A 16,095-nucleotide genomic window follows, 5' to 3' on the forward strand; every position below is an offset into this window, starting at 1 on the left:
CATTCCAATCCCAAAGAAAAGCAATGAGAAAGAGCGTTCAAACTACCACACAATTGCACTCATCTCACACGCTAGCAAAGTAATGCTCAAAATTCTCCAAGCCAAGCTTCAACAGTACATGAACCGTGAAGTTCCAGGTGTTCAACCTGGATTTAGAAAAGGCAGAGGAAACAGAGATCAAATTGCCAACATCTGTTGGATCATTGAGAAAGCATGAGTTCCAGAAATACATATACTTCTACTTTATTGACTACGCCAAAGCTTTGGCTGTGTGGATCACAACAAACGATGGGAAATTCTTCAAGAGATGGGAATTCTAGACCACCTGACCTGCCTCATGAGAAATCTATATGCAGATTAAGAAAAAACAGTTAGAACTGGACATGGAACAACAGACTGGTTCCAAATAGGGAACGGAGTGCATCAAGGCTGCATATTGTCACTCTGCTTATATAACTTATATGCAGAGTACATCATGCGAAATGCTGGGCTGGTATCAAGATTGACAGGAGAAATATTAATAACCTCAGATATGCTGATGACACCACCCTTATGGCAGAAAGTGAAGAAGAACTAAAGAGCCTCTTGATGAAAGTGAAAGAGGAGAGTGAAAATGTTGGCTTAAAACTCAACATTCAGAAAACTAAGAACATGGCATCTGGTCCCATCACTTCATGGCAAATAGATGGGGAAACAATGGAAACAGTGAGATACTTTATTTTTGAGGACTCCAAAATCACTGCAGGTGGTGACTGCAGCCATGAAATTAAAAGACACTTGCTCCTTGGGAGAAAACCTAGATAGCATATTAAAAGGCTTTGGAACATATTAAAAATTACTTTGGAACAAAAATATTTCTAGGCAAAGCTATGGTTTTTCCAGTAGTCATGTATGGATGTGAGAGTGAGAGTTGGACTGTTAAGAAAGCTGAGCACCAAAGAATCAATGCTTTTGAACTGTGATGTTGGAGAAGACTCTTGGGAGTCCCTTGGACTTCAAGGAGATCCAAATAGTCAATCCAAAAGGAAATCAGTCCTGAGTATTCATTGGAAGGACTGATGTTGAAATTGAAACTACATTTCTTTGGCCACCTCATGCAAAGAACTGACTCATTGGAAAAGACACTGCTGCTGGGAAGGATTGAAGGCAGGAGGAGAAGGGGATGACAGAGGATGAGATGGTTCAATGGTATCACCGACTCGACGGACATGAATTTGAGCAAGCTCTGGGAGTTGGTGATGAACAGAGAAGCATTGGGTGCTGTAGTCCATGGGTTCGCAAAGAGTCAGACACAACTGAGTGAATGAAGTGAACTGAACTGAAGAGAAAGCAAGGGAATTTCAGAAAAGCATCTACCTCTGTTTCATGGATTATGCTAAAGCCTTTGACTGTTTGTGTCATGACAAACTGTGAAAAGCTATTAGAACGATGAGAATACCAGAACTTCTTACCTGTCTCCTGAGAAACCTGTGTGTGGGTCCAGAAGGAACAGTTAGGATCCTGTATGAAATAATTGATTGGTTCAAGTTCGAGAAAGGTGAACAAGAGGGCTGTCTGCTGTCACCCTGTTTGTGTAATCTACACGCTGATCACATCATGAGAAATGCTGGGCTGGATGAGTTACAAGTTGGAATCAAGATAGGCAGGAGAAACTTCAACAACCTCAGGTATGAGGATGATACTGCAATGTTATTACTATGAGCAGTGAAAGATGCCAGGATTCTTGGCCTGCGGAGGAGAGGAATTCGATCAGGGGCCAGTGATGAGGCTTGATTTGTTCAGAGCATTTGTGTAATAAAGTTATATTAAAATATAAAAAAGAGATAGAGAAACTTCTGACATAGACATCAGAAGGGGACAAAAAGAGTGCCGCCTTGCCAGCTTTCAACAAGAAGTTATATACATATTAACAGTCTGCTAATTAGAGAAAGGAAATGTCTCAAAACTGAGACAGTGGCACCAGGGTCATCCCGGGTCATAAAACAATGGATATGAATCTTGAAGAAAGGTAGATTTTCAAGAAAATACATAGTCTCATTAACATAGTTTAAGAGAACATTTCCATGTGTAAAACCTACTGGTTTGGTTACCTCAAGGTTTGAGAAAAGTTTAGGTGGTCATGGCCACACAGAATTTTCAAAGAAACCTCCTTTTAGTTTTATAGGGAGAAGGGAGAAAAAAGTCTTACACGTGTAGTTTGTTTCCTCCTGCCTCTTAAGAGATTCAAAAAAGTCTGACCCTTGCAGCCTATTTCTTTCATTTGGAGATCCCTAGCCTTCCTGCCAGTTACCCTGTCAATACCACACTAATGGCAGGAAGTGAAGCGGAACTAGAGTCTCTTGATGAGGGTGAAGGAGGAGAGTGAAAGAACTGACTTAAGACTAAATATTAAAAATATAAAAGAGACTGTATAAGAGACTGCAAAAGAGACATAGGCATTTAGAACAGTCTTTGGGACTCTGTGGGAGAGGGTGAAGGTGGAATGATTGGGGAGAATGGAATTGTAGCATGTATATTATCATAAGTGACCAGTCCAGGTTCGACGCATAAATTTTCCTCTGTTCATTTCTTTGCATTTGTGCTTTTTCAATAAAAAAAATAAATAAATAAAAATGTAAAAGAAAAGAAATCTAAGATCATGGCATCTGGCCCCATTACTTCATGGCAAGTAGAAGGGGAAAAGGTGGAAGTAGTGACAAATTTCCTCTTTTTGGGCTCTGAAATCACTGTGGATGGTGACTGCAGCCATGAAATGAGATAATTGCTTCTTTGCAGGAAAACGATGATAAACTTGGACAGTGTGTTGACAGCCAGGGACATTACTCTACTGACAAAGGTCTGTAGAGTCAAGGCCATGGTCTTCCCAGTGGTCGTGTACAGTAGTGACAGCAGGAATTTAAAGAAGGTGGAGTGCCGAAGATTTGATGCCTTCAAACTGTCATAGTGGAGAAGATTCCTGAAAGTCCCTTGGCCAGCAAGAAAATCAAACCAGTCAATCTTAAGGGAGATGAACCCTTAATATTCACTGGAAGGACTAATGATGAAGCTGAAGTTCCAGTATTTTGCTTATCTAATGTGAACAGATGACTCATTTGAAAAGTTACTGGTGCTGGGAAAGATTGAGGGCCGAAGGAAACATGGGTGTCAGAGGATCAGATGGCTGGATAACATCACCAATGCAATGAACATGAACTTGGACAAACTCTGGAAGATGGTGAGGGACAGGGAGTCCTGTCATGCTGCAGTCCATGGGGTGGTAATGAGTCGGACATTACTGGGCAACTGAACAACACGAGAAAATTACATATGCTGTTCAATGATCTCTAATATTTTATTCTTAAAAATATATGGGATATAGTAAGAGATTTGCAATGTATTTACAAAGGCACATCTATATTTTTAAACTTTATCATGAAAAATGTTATCAGAGTATAGTTAATTTGCAATGTTAGCTTCAAGTGTACAGCAAAATGAATCAGTTATACATAAACATATATCCACTCTTTTTCAGATTATTTTCCCATATAAGTCATTATAGAGTACTGAGTAGAGTTTCCTGGACTATACAGTAGGTCCTTATCAGTATTCTATTTTATATATAGTAGTGAACACTATCAAAAGGCAAAATGATAGGATACTGAATGAGGAATTCCCCAGGTCGATAGGTGCCCAGTATGCTACTCGAGATCACTGGAGAAATAACTCCAGAAAGAATGAAGGGATGGAGCCAAAGCAAAACAAATACCCAGTTGTGGTTGTGACCAGTGATAGAAGCAAGGTCCGATGTTGTAAAGAGCAATATTGCATAGGAACCTGGAATGTTAGGTCCATGAATCAAGGCAAATTGGAAGTGGTCAAACAGGAGATGGCAAGAGTGAACATAGACATTCTAGGAATCAGTGAATTAAAATGGACTGGAATGGGTGACTTTAACTCAGATGACCATTATATATATTATGTGGGCAGGAATCCCTTAGAAGAAATGGAGTACCATCATGGTCAACAAAAGAGTCCGAAATGCAGTACTTGGGTGCAATCTTAAAAACGACAGAAGGATTTCTGTTCATTTCCAAGGCAAACCATTCAATATTACAGTAATCCAAGTCTATGCCCCAACCAGTAACGCTGAAGAAGCCGAAGTTGAACGATTCTATGAAGACCTACAAGACCTTTTAGAACTAACACCCAAAAAAGATGTCCTTTTCATTATAGGGGACTGGAACGCAAAAGTAGGAAGTCAAGAAACACCTGGAGTAACAGGCAAATTTGGCCTTGGAGCACGAAATGAAGCAGGGCAAAGGCTAATAGAGTTTTGCCAAGAGAACGCACTGGTCATAGCAAACACGCTTTACCAACAACACAAGAGAAGATTCTATACATGTATATCACCAGATGGTCAACACCGAAATCAGATTGGTTATATTCTTTGCAGCCAAAGATGGAGAATCTGTATACAGTTAGCAAAAACAAGACCAGGAGCTGACTGTGGCTCAGATCATTAACTCCATCCACATTGTCAAATTCAGACTTAAATTGAAGAAAGTAAGGAAAACCACTAGACCATTCGGATATAACCTAAATCAAATACCTTACAATTATACAGTGGAAGTGAGAAATAGATTTAAGGGACTCGATCTGATAGATAGAGTGCCTGATGAACTCTGGACGGAGGTTCGTGACATTGTACAGGAGACAGGGACCAAGACCATCCCCATTGAAAAGAAATGCAAAAAAGCAAAAAGGCTGTCTGACGAGGCCTTACAAATAGCTGTGAAAAGAAGAGAAGCGAAAAGCAAAAAAGAAAAGGAAAGATTTATAAGCATCTGAATGCAGAGTTCCAAAGAATAGCCAGGAGAGATGAGAAAGCCTTCCTCAGTGATCAATGCAAAGAAATAGAGGAAAACAACAGAATAGGAAAAACAAGAGATCTTTTCAAGAAAATTAGAGATATCAAGGGAACATTTCATGCAAAGATGGGCTCGATAAAGGACAGAAATGGTATGGACCTAACAGAAGCAGAAGATATTAAAAAGAGGTGGCAAGAAAACACAGAAGAACTGTACAACAAAAGATCTTCAAGAAGATGATAATCACGATGGCGTGATCACTCACCTGGAACTAGAAATCTTGTAATGTGAAATCAAGTGGGCCTTAGAGGGCATCACTGCGAACAAAGCAAGTGGAGGTGATGGAATTCCAATTGAGCTATTTCAAATCCTGAAAGATGATGCTGTGAAAGTGCTGCACTCAATATGCCAGCAAATTTGGAAAACTCAGCAATGGTCACAGGACTGGAAAAGGTCAGTCTTCATTCCAATCCCAAAGAAAGGCAATGCCAAAGAATGCTTAAACTACCGCACAATTGCACTCATTTCACACGCTAGTAAAGACATGCTCAAAATTCTCCAGGACAGGCTTCAGCAATATGTGAACCATGAACTCCCAGATGTTCAAGCAGGTTTTAGAAAAGGCAGAGGCACCAGAGATCAAATTGCCAACATCCGCTGGATCATGGAGAAAGCAAGAGAGTTCCAAAAAAAACATCTATTTCTGCTTCATTGACTATGCAAAGCCTTTGATTTTGTGGATCACAATAAACTGTGGAACATTCTGAAAGAGATGGGAATCCCAGTCTACCTGACCTGCCTCTTGAGAAACCTGTATGCAGGTCAGGAAGCAACAGTTAGAACTGTACATGGAACAACAGACTGGTTCCAAATAGGAAAAGGAGTACGTCAAGGTTGTGTATTGTCACCTTGTTTATTTACCTTATATGCAGAATACATCATGAGAAACGCTGGGCTGGAAGAAACACAGGCTGGAATCAAGATTACCAGGAGAAATATCAATAGCCTAAGATATGCAGATGACACCACCCTTATGGCAGAAAGTGAATAGGAACTCAAAAGCCTCTTGATGAAAGTGAAAGAGGAGAGTGAAAAGGTTGGCTTGAAGCTCAACATTCAGAAAACAAAGATCATGGCATCTGGTCCCATCACTTCATGGGAAATAGATGGGGAAACAGTGGAAAGAGTGTCAGACTATTTTTGGGGGGGCTCTAAAATCACTGCAGATGCTGATTGCAGCCATGAAATTAAAAGACGCTTACTCCTTGGAAGGAAAGTTATGACCAACCTAGACAGTGTATTAAAAAGCAGAGACATTACTTTGCCAACCAAGGTGTGTCTAGTCAAGGCTATGATTTTTCCCGTGGTCATGTATGGATGTGAGAGTTGGACTGTGAAGAAAGCTGATTGCTGAAGAATTGATGCTTTGGAACTGTGGTGCTGGAGAAGACTCTAGAGAGTCCCTTGGACTGCAAGGAGATCCAACCAGTCCATCCTAAAGGAGATCAATCCTGGGTGTTCATTGGAAGGACTAATGCTAAAGCTGAAACTCCACTACTTTGGCCACCTCATGAGACGAGTTGACTCACTGGAAAAGTGTCTGATTATGGGAGGGATTGGGGGTGGGAGGAGAGGGGGACGACAGAGAATGAGATGGCTGGATGGCATCACCGACTCGATGGGCATGAATTTGAGTGAACTCTGGGAGTTGGTGATGGACAGGGAGGCCTGGCGTACTGTGATTCATGGGGTCGCAAAGAGTCGGACACAACTGAGCGACTGAACTGAGCTGAGTGTGTATATGTCGTTCCAAGTCTCCCAATGTATCCCTCCCATCTTTCCCCTGCTGATAATTACGTTTTTCCCCTACATCTGATACATTATTTTTTAATTAGTTAATTTGTACCAGTTTTTTTAGATTCCACATATAAACAATATCATTTGATATTAGTCCTTGTCTTCCTTCACTCAGTATGAAAATCTCTAGGTCCATCCATGTTACTGCAAATGGCATTTTTTTTTCTTTTTTATGTCTAAGTAATATTCCATTGTATATATGCACTGCATCTTCTTTATCTAATCCTCGGTCAATGGACATTGAGGATGCTTCCTTTTCTTGGCTATTGTAAATAGTACTGTAGTGAACATTGGGGTGTGTGCATCTTTTCCAGTTGTTTTCTCCAGATATATTTGTCTCATTCTTTTCACATGTGATGCATATATTGCTTTTTAATGATCAGATGCCTATAAACTCTTTTTCACTGAAGCCGGAATCAGAGTACATAAATAGAAAAGTTGTTCATCAAGACCACAATATGTAGATCTATAGTTCGTTTATGAAGACTCAAAAGTCAGAAACATTAATAACACATGCTGAGTAAGTCCTATGGTCTTTCAATTATATAATCTTTAACTTAATTTACATAAATTATTTATTTCAGTTTTGTGTATTGTACAATGTTTTATTAACAATTTTGCTAACATTCATTACCTCTAAATCTAACCCAGGTGATAATGTCACTTTTTAGATTTTGTTTAATGATATCACTAATTTAGCATGAATATGTTTCATTGTGGAAAGAGAATATAAGGAAATATTTTTATTGTAGATACATTTTATTTTATTATCAAAAGTCATATTCTACTATTTATGTTTGCCACTAAATAATCATTTTATATTTGCTTTTGTTTAATTAAATTGTTCATAAATTGGAAGTTTAATAGTTGGCTTGTCAATGTAGGAGATATGAGATGCAGATTCAATCCCTGGGTCAGGACAATTCCCTGGAGGAGGATTTTATTAATTTGGAATAATTTATTTAAAGAACATATATAAAGATAATGCAGAGAATTCCCTTGGAGCTGTTGCACAGGTGCATGGTGCATGTAGTCGCTTCACTTGTGTGCAGCTCTTTGCAACCCCATGGACTGTAGCCCTCCGGACTCCTCTGTGTATGGGATTATCCCAGAAAGAATACTGGAGTGGATTGCCATTTCCTACAGGGGATCTTCCCACCCAGGTATTGAACTTTTGTCTCTTATGTCTCCTGCATTGGCAGACAAGTTCTTAACCATTAGTGCCACCTGGGAATTCTGTGACACAGATTACCCTGTTGTTAATATCTTACATAACTGTGGTATATTTATTAAAACTAAGAAATCAGCATTGTTAAAATACAACTAAACAATAGATTATTCAGATTAAACCAGTGTTTCCAATAATTTTCTATCTTGATTCTGGGATCCAATCCAGGATACCACATTGCATTTATTTGTCCTTTTCCCCCTGATCTGTGACAATTTCTCATCAACTTGACACTATTGAAGAGTATTGGTATTCTAGAATGTCCTTCAGTTTGGATTTATCTGATGTCTGTCTCATGATTAGACTGGGGTTATAGATTTGAGGGAGAATAACAGAGGGGTGAAATGCCTTTCACATCACTTTATATTAGGAGTATATAATATCCTTATGGCATCACTGGTAATAGTTTCTTTGAACACTTGTTTAAGGTGATTTTATGCCAGGTTTCTTCACTGTAAATTTGTTCATTTTTTCCTTTCCATGCTCCATTCTTCAGAAGTAAATACTGAAGCCTAACAGAAGATAGAGAGATGACAGATATTAGCCGCTCCATTGGGATATAAATTGTTGTCATTGTTTAGTTGCTAAGTTGTGTATGACGCTTTGTGACCCCATGTCTTAGACATTGAGTTCTTTTAGGTGCTATGTGCTCTGTCACTCGGTCATGTAAAGCTCTTCGTGACCTTATGGACTGTGGCCCGCTTGCCTCCTCTGTCCATGGGATTTCCCAGGCAGGAATACTAGAGTGGGTTGCTATTTCCTTCTCCAGAGGATCTTCCCAGCCCAGGAATTGAACGCGCATCTCCTGTGTCTCCTGTGTTGCAGGCAGAGTCTTTAACACTGAGCCACTTGGGAAACCAGAATATGATTTACATACAATAAAATTTGCCAATTAAAAATATGCAATTCAATGTGTTTTATTTTTTATATTATTTTAATTGGAGGCTGATTACTTTATATTATTGTATTGGTTTTGCCATACACTGACATGAATCTGCCCCGGATGTACATGTGTTCCCCATCTTGAACCCCCCTCCCTCCTCCCTCCCCATCCCATCCCTCTGGTTCATCCCAGTACACCAACCCCGAGCATCCTGTATCATGCATCGAACCTGGAAAGATGGTAACGATAACCCTGTATGCGAGACAGCAAAATGGACACAGATGTATAGAACAGTCTTTTGGACTCTGTGGGAGAGGGCGAGGGTGGGATGATTTGGGAGAATGGCATTGAAACATGTATAATATCAATGCGTTTTTTTATCTTTACAGAGTTGTGCAATCGTCGTCACAATCTAATTTTAGATTAGACTGTCATGCCAGAAAGAAACCCTAATTAGCAGTTGCTTGTTTAGTTGCTCAGTAGTGTTGAACTCTTTGTGACTCCAGACTCCATGAACTGTAGCCCACCAGACTTCTCTGTCCATGGAATTCTCCAGACAAGAATACTGGAGTGGGTAGCCATTCCTTTTCCCAGAGGATCTTCCAAACCCAGGGATTGAACCGAATCTTCTGCATTGCAGGCAAGTTCTTTACAATCTGAGCCACCAGGGAGCAACCATTAATCTACCTTCTGTCACTATTGATTTGCCTACGCAGGACATTTAACATAAATTAAAAGCTTTTTGAGGTCTGTCTTCTTTCATATAGCATAATTCTTTTCAAGTTTCATCCCTTTGGTAGCATGTATATTAGTACTTCAATTTCTGTTTGTTTAATTGTAGTATAAAAACACATGACACAGATGTATAGAAGAGTCTTTGGGACTCTGTGGGAGAGGGTGAAGGTGGGATGATTTGGGAGAATGGAATTGAAGCATGTATATTATCATATATGAAACGAATTGCCAGTTCAGGGTCAATGCATAATACAGGATGCTCGGTGCTTGTGTGCGGGGTTGACCCAGAGGGAGGATAAGGAGAGGAGGGAGGTGGGAGGGGTGTTCAGAAAGGGGAACTCATATACACCTGCGGCGGATTCATGTCAATGTATGGCAAAACCAACCAATTAGCCTCCAATACAAAAAAAAATAATAAAAAAATTAAAAATAAATTAAAAAAAAAAAAAACATGACACAAAATATACCATCTTAAGCATTTTTGAATGTACAGTTCAGTAGTGTTTTTGTTGGTGAAAAATATCTCATAGTTTGGATATTCTATATATTGTTTAGCCAGTTATCACTTGATGGATATTTTTCCCCACTTTTTGACTATTATGAATAATTATGACAATTGTGTATACATATATGTGAGGACATGTTTTTAATTTTCTTTGGTACATACCTAGAGTTGGAATTCGGAAAAGGCGATGGCACCCCACTCCAGTATTCTTGCCGGAAAATCCCGTGGGCAGAGGAACCTGGTAGGCTGCAGTCCATGGGGTTGCTAAGAGTCGGACACGACTGAGCGACTTCACTTTCACTTTTCACTTTCATGCATTGGAGAAGGAAATGGCAACCCACTCCAGTGTTCTTGCCTGGAGAATCCCAGGGACGAAGGAACCTGGTGGGCTGCCGTCTGTGGGGTCACACAGAGTCGGACATGACTGAAACAACTTGGCAGCAGCAGCAGCAGAGTTGGAATTACTGGATTATATGATAACTCTATATTTATCTTTTTGAGGAATGACAAATTGTTTTGCAAAGCATTGTTTTACATTCCCATCAGCACTGCAAGAAGTTTCTAGTTGCTCCATATCTTCTCCAGTCCATCCTATTATCTGTCTTTTTTATTATAGCCATCTTAACGGGTATAACATGATATCTCCTGATTTTGATATGAATTTTTCTAATGGCTAATGTTAGGTGTCTTTTCTGTGCTCATTGACCACTTGTATATTTTCTCTGTATAAATGTCTATTCAAATATTTTGCCTATTTTTAATTGGGTGTTTGCTTTTTATTGTTGAGCTGTAAGAGTTAATCTATGTGTTCAAATACATTTCCCTATCAAATATGTGATTTGTAAATATTTTTTCTCAGTATTTAGCCTAATTTTTCATACTTTTAATAGAGCTTTCATGAAAGACCAAGTTTTTAATTTTGATGAAATCTTGTTGTTTGTAATTTTGCTGTCGTTGCTTGTAATTTTGGTGGCATAACTAAGAAACCATCACCAAAGCCAAGATTGCAATTTGCTGCAATGTTTTCTTCTAAGAGATACATACATTTAGATTTTATAGTTAAGTCTATACAGTACTTAGAGTTAATTTTGTATCAATACATGGCTCCAGATAAGAGTCCATTTGCATCCTTTTCATGTAGATACAGAACAGAATTTGTAAAAAAAAAAAAAAAGGCTTTTTTCCCCCCTCATTGAATTGTATTTCAGTACCGTTATACTTTAAAAGATTAATAGATTAAATCCCTCTAAAATTCCCTGAATTCTATTCCAATTTTTGTTATTGGTCAGTTGTACAGTTTTGAAGCTTACTTACAATACTGGACTTGAAGGACAAGTGAGTTGGAAAAAGATGTAAAAATATAGACATGAATAAGAAGAGGCCTTGCTCTAAAAGCAGTCAGGACTAAACAATTATCCTATCTGGTTCTCTGTGCTGTTATGAAGGAGAGGACACAGTGATTTTCAGTAAGATATTCATCTGGTAATCTGTAGTGACACTAAGAGAAATGGAATGCACCTCACGGCTTAACCATCTTCAAAATCAGGAATTCTATTCATTTCCTTTTACTCTGTTCTTCATTTTTTTAATATATTTTATTTCTTTAAATTTTATTTATTATATTGGTTTTGCCATATATTGACATGAATCCGCCTCGGGTGCACATGTGTTTCCCACCTTGAACCCCCCTCCCACCTCCCTCTCCATATTATACCTCTGGGTCATCCCAGTGCACCAGCCATGAACATCCTGTATCATGCATCGAACCTGGACTGGTGATTCATTTCACATATGATAATATATATGTTTCAATGCCATTCTCCCAAATCATCCCACCCTCGCCCTCTCCCACAGAGTCCAAAAGACTATTCTATACATCTGTGTCCATTTTGCTGTCTCGCATACAGGGTTATCGTTACCAACTTTCTAAATTCCATATATATGTGTTAGTATACTGTATTGGTGTTTTTCTTTCTGGCTTACTTCACTCTGTATAATAGGCTCCAGTTTCCTCCTCCTCATTAGAACTGGTTCAGATGTATTATTTTTAATGCCTGAGTAATACTCCATTGTATATATGTACCACGGCTTTCTTATCCATTTGTCTGCTGATGGACATCTAGGTTGCTTCCATGTCCTAGCTATTATAAACAGTAAATGTGTCTCTTTCAATTCTGGTTTCCTCGGTGTGTATGCCCAGGAGTGCGATTGCTGGGTCGTATGGCAGTTCTATTTCCAGTTTTTTAAGGAATCTCCACACTGTTCTCCATAGTAGCTGTACTAGTTTGCATTCCCACCAACAGTGTAAGAGGGTTCCCTTTTCTCCACACCCTCTCCAGCATTTATTGCTTGTAGCTTTTTGTATAGCAGCCATTCTGACTGGCATGAAATGGTACCTCATTGTGGTTTTGATTTGCATTTCTCTGATTATGAGTGACGTTGAGAATCTTTTCATGTGTTTGTTAGCCATCTTTATGTCTTCTTTGGAGAAATGTCTGCTTAGTTCTTTGGCCCATTTTGATTGTGTCATTTATTTTTCTGAAATTGAGCTGCAGGAGCTGCTTGTATATTTTGGAGATTAATTCTTTGTCAGTTGTTTCATGTGCTATTATTTTCTACCGTTCTGAAGGCTGTCTTTTCACCTTGCTAATAGTTCCCTTTGTTGTGCGAAAGCTTTTAATTTTAATTAGGTTCCATTTGTTTATTTTTGCTTTTATTTCCAGTATTCTGGGAGGTGGGTCATGGAGGATCCTGCTGTGATTTATGTCAGAGAGTGTTTTGCCTATGTTCTCCTCTAACAGTTTTATAGTTTCTGGTCTTACATTTAGGTCTTTAGTCCATTTTGAGTTTATTTTTGTGTATGATGTTAGGGAGTGTTCTAGTTTCATTCTTTTGCAAGTGTTTGACCAGTTTGCCCAGCACCACTTGTTAAAGAGATTGTTTTTTCTCCATTGAGTATTCTTGCCTCCTTTGTCAAAGGTAAGGTGTCCATTTAACTAGAACTCTGTAACATATTCCCAGTTTCTGTGCAGTACCTAACAGTGCCTAACATGTATAAACTCCTTCTGTCTTCTGGGATTTGATATATGATTTGTATCCCATGTTCTGAATGAGTGAATATAATATTTTTAAAAAATATAGTAGTAGATACAGAGTATTTAACAGAGAACTATGTAATATTATCTATTAATTTTCACTGCATCAATCATATATTAATAACAAAAATGTTACAAATCTTACTGTTTGTCATTTGGACAAGTCGCTTAATTTATCTATGCTTCCAGACTTTAAGTAACAGTCTCACAGTTTAAACCCAGTCAACCTTATCATGAATCCCTTCCCCATTCTACTATACCCTCTCCAAAAGACACAATTAATGATAGAATGTAAATAATGTAAAATTTTGTAATACCATTTTCTAAAACAAAGCAAAATGGATGCATGTTTTTAAAATATTTCAAATAATTTTATACATTAATACATTCTGATTTCCATTTCATATCATGCAGGACAAGAAGTACTTTTAAATAAATAGTGATTCATATTCAATATTCCAAATATGTTTCATATTGGTATTTTATGATTTTCTATATCTTAAGGAACAACAGACTGATCTATTTTTACTGTTTCTATTTTATAATTTCATTTAAACTCATATGCCAAGTATCTATGGAAATTCTGAGTCAGAGTTGGAAGGGTAGGTTAGATGACTGCACACTACACGAATCCATATCCAAGTGGGTGTTAACTTGGACTATATTTTGAGCTTAAAGTAGCACCACAGTTCTTTGGCCATATAATGAGAGTATCTGAAACAAGTATCTTTCAGGAACTGAAGTTGATATCTATAAGTGGATGGGTAGAGAGAAGGGAAGGTATGAAGACATATGGTTAGAAAACTGGTACAGTTAGTAGTTTTTTGTTTTTGTTTTTTTGTCTTCAGAAGTTATTCCTAATATTAAAATTTGCATTTAGTGGTTTTAGTAATGAATATATTAGTGAATCCATGAGAATCTCACCTATAGATAGATGATTTAGAAGATAAAAATTAAGAATTGTTTATAAGTTAAATGCTATTCACATTTTATAACAGCATATTTTGCACAAGAATTTACCACAAAATACTTAGATTCTTCCCCACTATTTTATCAAGCTATGATTTGATACATATTTGTACACATACATTTATTCATTTCATTCTGTTTTCCCTCAGTAGCAAAAACTTTAAACACTCTCCTTTGAAACTCAATATTTATTTTGAAATTTGACTTACATGGAGAAATGGAGCTTTTAGCTTAAGAGATTTTCATCTATATAATGTTAATTTCATATAGTGTTTAGAAAGCAAGTAGGTTTTGTCCATCATCTAATTGTTATTTATTTGACTTTTTCAGAGTGAAATGAAGTCTCAAAATGCCACTTAGAGTGGCTGAATGAGCCTAACAATCTATAGTTTATCTTTGCTTATTGGGAAAATAATCTATTGCTAAAAGTTTGCTGAGTATGTAGATGCCGCCACCACCGCCAAGTTGCCTCAGTCGTGTCCAACTCTGTGCGATCCCATAGACGGCAGCCGACCAGCCTCCGCCGTCCCTGGGATTCTCCAGGCAAGAACACTGGAGTGGGTTGCCATTTCCTTCTCCAATGTGTGAAAGTGAAAAGTGAAAGTGAAGTCGCTTAGTTGTGTCCAACTAGTAGCGACCCCATGGACTGCAGCCCACCAGGCTCTTCTGTCCATGCGATTTTCTAGGCAAGAGTACTGGAGTGGCTTGCCATTGCCTTCTCCAGAGTATGTAGATGACCAGCCCTTAATAATGTCTCTTTTCAGTTATAAGCAGGTATATGTCATAATTAATTTATAAATCATTCCATTTATATGTAAGATCTGTAAGGGAAACTGACATTTAGCCATTTTCATGAAATTGGTCTGCATTACTTTGTCTGCATTTGCTTATAAAAAGTCAGTAGATATGATTAATGGAAACTTTTAATTGATTGGAAATTCAAACTCCTCCCTTAACTCCTCTTGGCCTTATGTGCGTATAAGCACCAGTTAAGTTTAAATCTCTAACCTCAAAAGAACAAGCTTATCTTTTATTTTATTCTTTTATAATCCTCTCTATAAGATAAATAAATTCTTTACAGATACTTAATTAAACACTAAGCAATATTGAGCATTTGACTTGTTGCCTAGAAATCAAAGTCTATTCCAGAGTGAGGTTTTTGCTGATTTCATATAAGTTCTGCCAGAGAATGTGAACTACTAAAGAAGCAGTGACACAGCAATGTAATATGTAACTGCACCTCTTTTAACATTACTGCTTAAACTAGGGAAGACACACGCTTCAGTAGAAAGAACACTGAAGTAGATTTCAGAGATAATGTGTGCATGCTAAATTGTTTCAGTTGTGTCCGACTCTTTGTAACTCTTTGGATTGTAGCCCACCAGGCTTCTCTGGTGGGATTGCCCAGGCAAGAACACTGGAGTAGGTTGCCATTTCCTCCTCCAGGGGATCTTCCTGATCCAGGGATTTAACTGTTCTTTAACACTAGTGCCACCTGAGAAATCTTTCAAAGATCACGCTGTTGCTGCTAAGTCACTTCAGTCGTGTCTGACTCTGTGCGACCCCATAGATGGCAGCCCACCAGGCTCCCCGTCCCTGGAATTCTCCAGGCAAGAACACTGGAGTGGGTTACCATTTCCTTCTCCAATGCATGAAAGTGAAAAGTGAAAGTGAAGTCGCTCAGTCGTGTCTGACTCTTAGCGACCCCATGGACTGCAGCCTACCAGGCTCCTCCATCCATGGCATTTTCTAGGCAAGTGTACTGGAGTGGGGTTCAGAGATCAGAGCTATGTGCAAAATTAAGAAAGCACTTGACTACCATTCAAGTGATGAATGATGAACAGTTTTTACAATTGTAAAAAGTAATGTGAAGCCACAAAGCACAATTAAAATATAAGCATTTAAGGACGATTTATTTAAAAGCATTAACCATTTGTTAGACGAGTTTCTATTGGACCCAGGTACCAAAGGACATC

General features: G+C 38.3%; 1 pseudogene; it reads left to right on the forward strand.

The window, feature by feature from the left end:
• Positions 1 to 1,428: 1,428 nt before the first annotated feature.
• LOC148773360 (protocadherin-11 X-linked pseudogene) overlaps positions 1,429 to 16,095 on the forward strand; it is a 183,380-nt pseudogene continuing 168,713 nt past the window's right edge.

The sequence above is a fragment of the Moschus berezovskii genome, chromosome X (genome assembly GCF_049115385.1).
Source record: "Moschus berezovskii isolate FMDL1 chromosome X, NW_MosBer_1.0, whole genome shotgun sequence".
Taxonomy (NCBI): Eukaryota; Metazoa; Chordata; class Mammalia; order Artiodactyla; family Moschidae; genus Moschus; species Moschus berezovskii.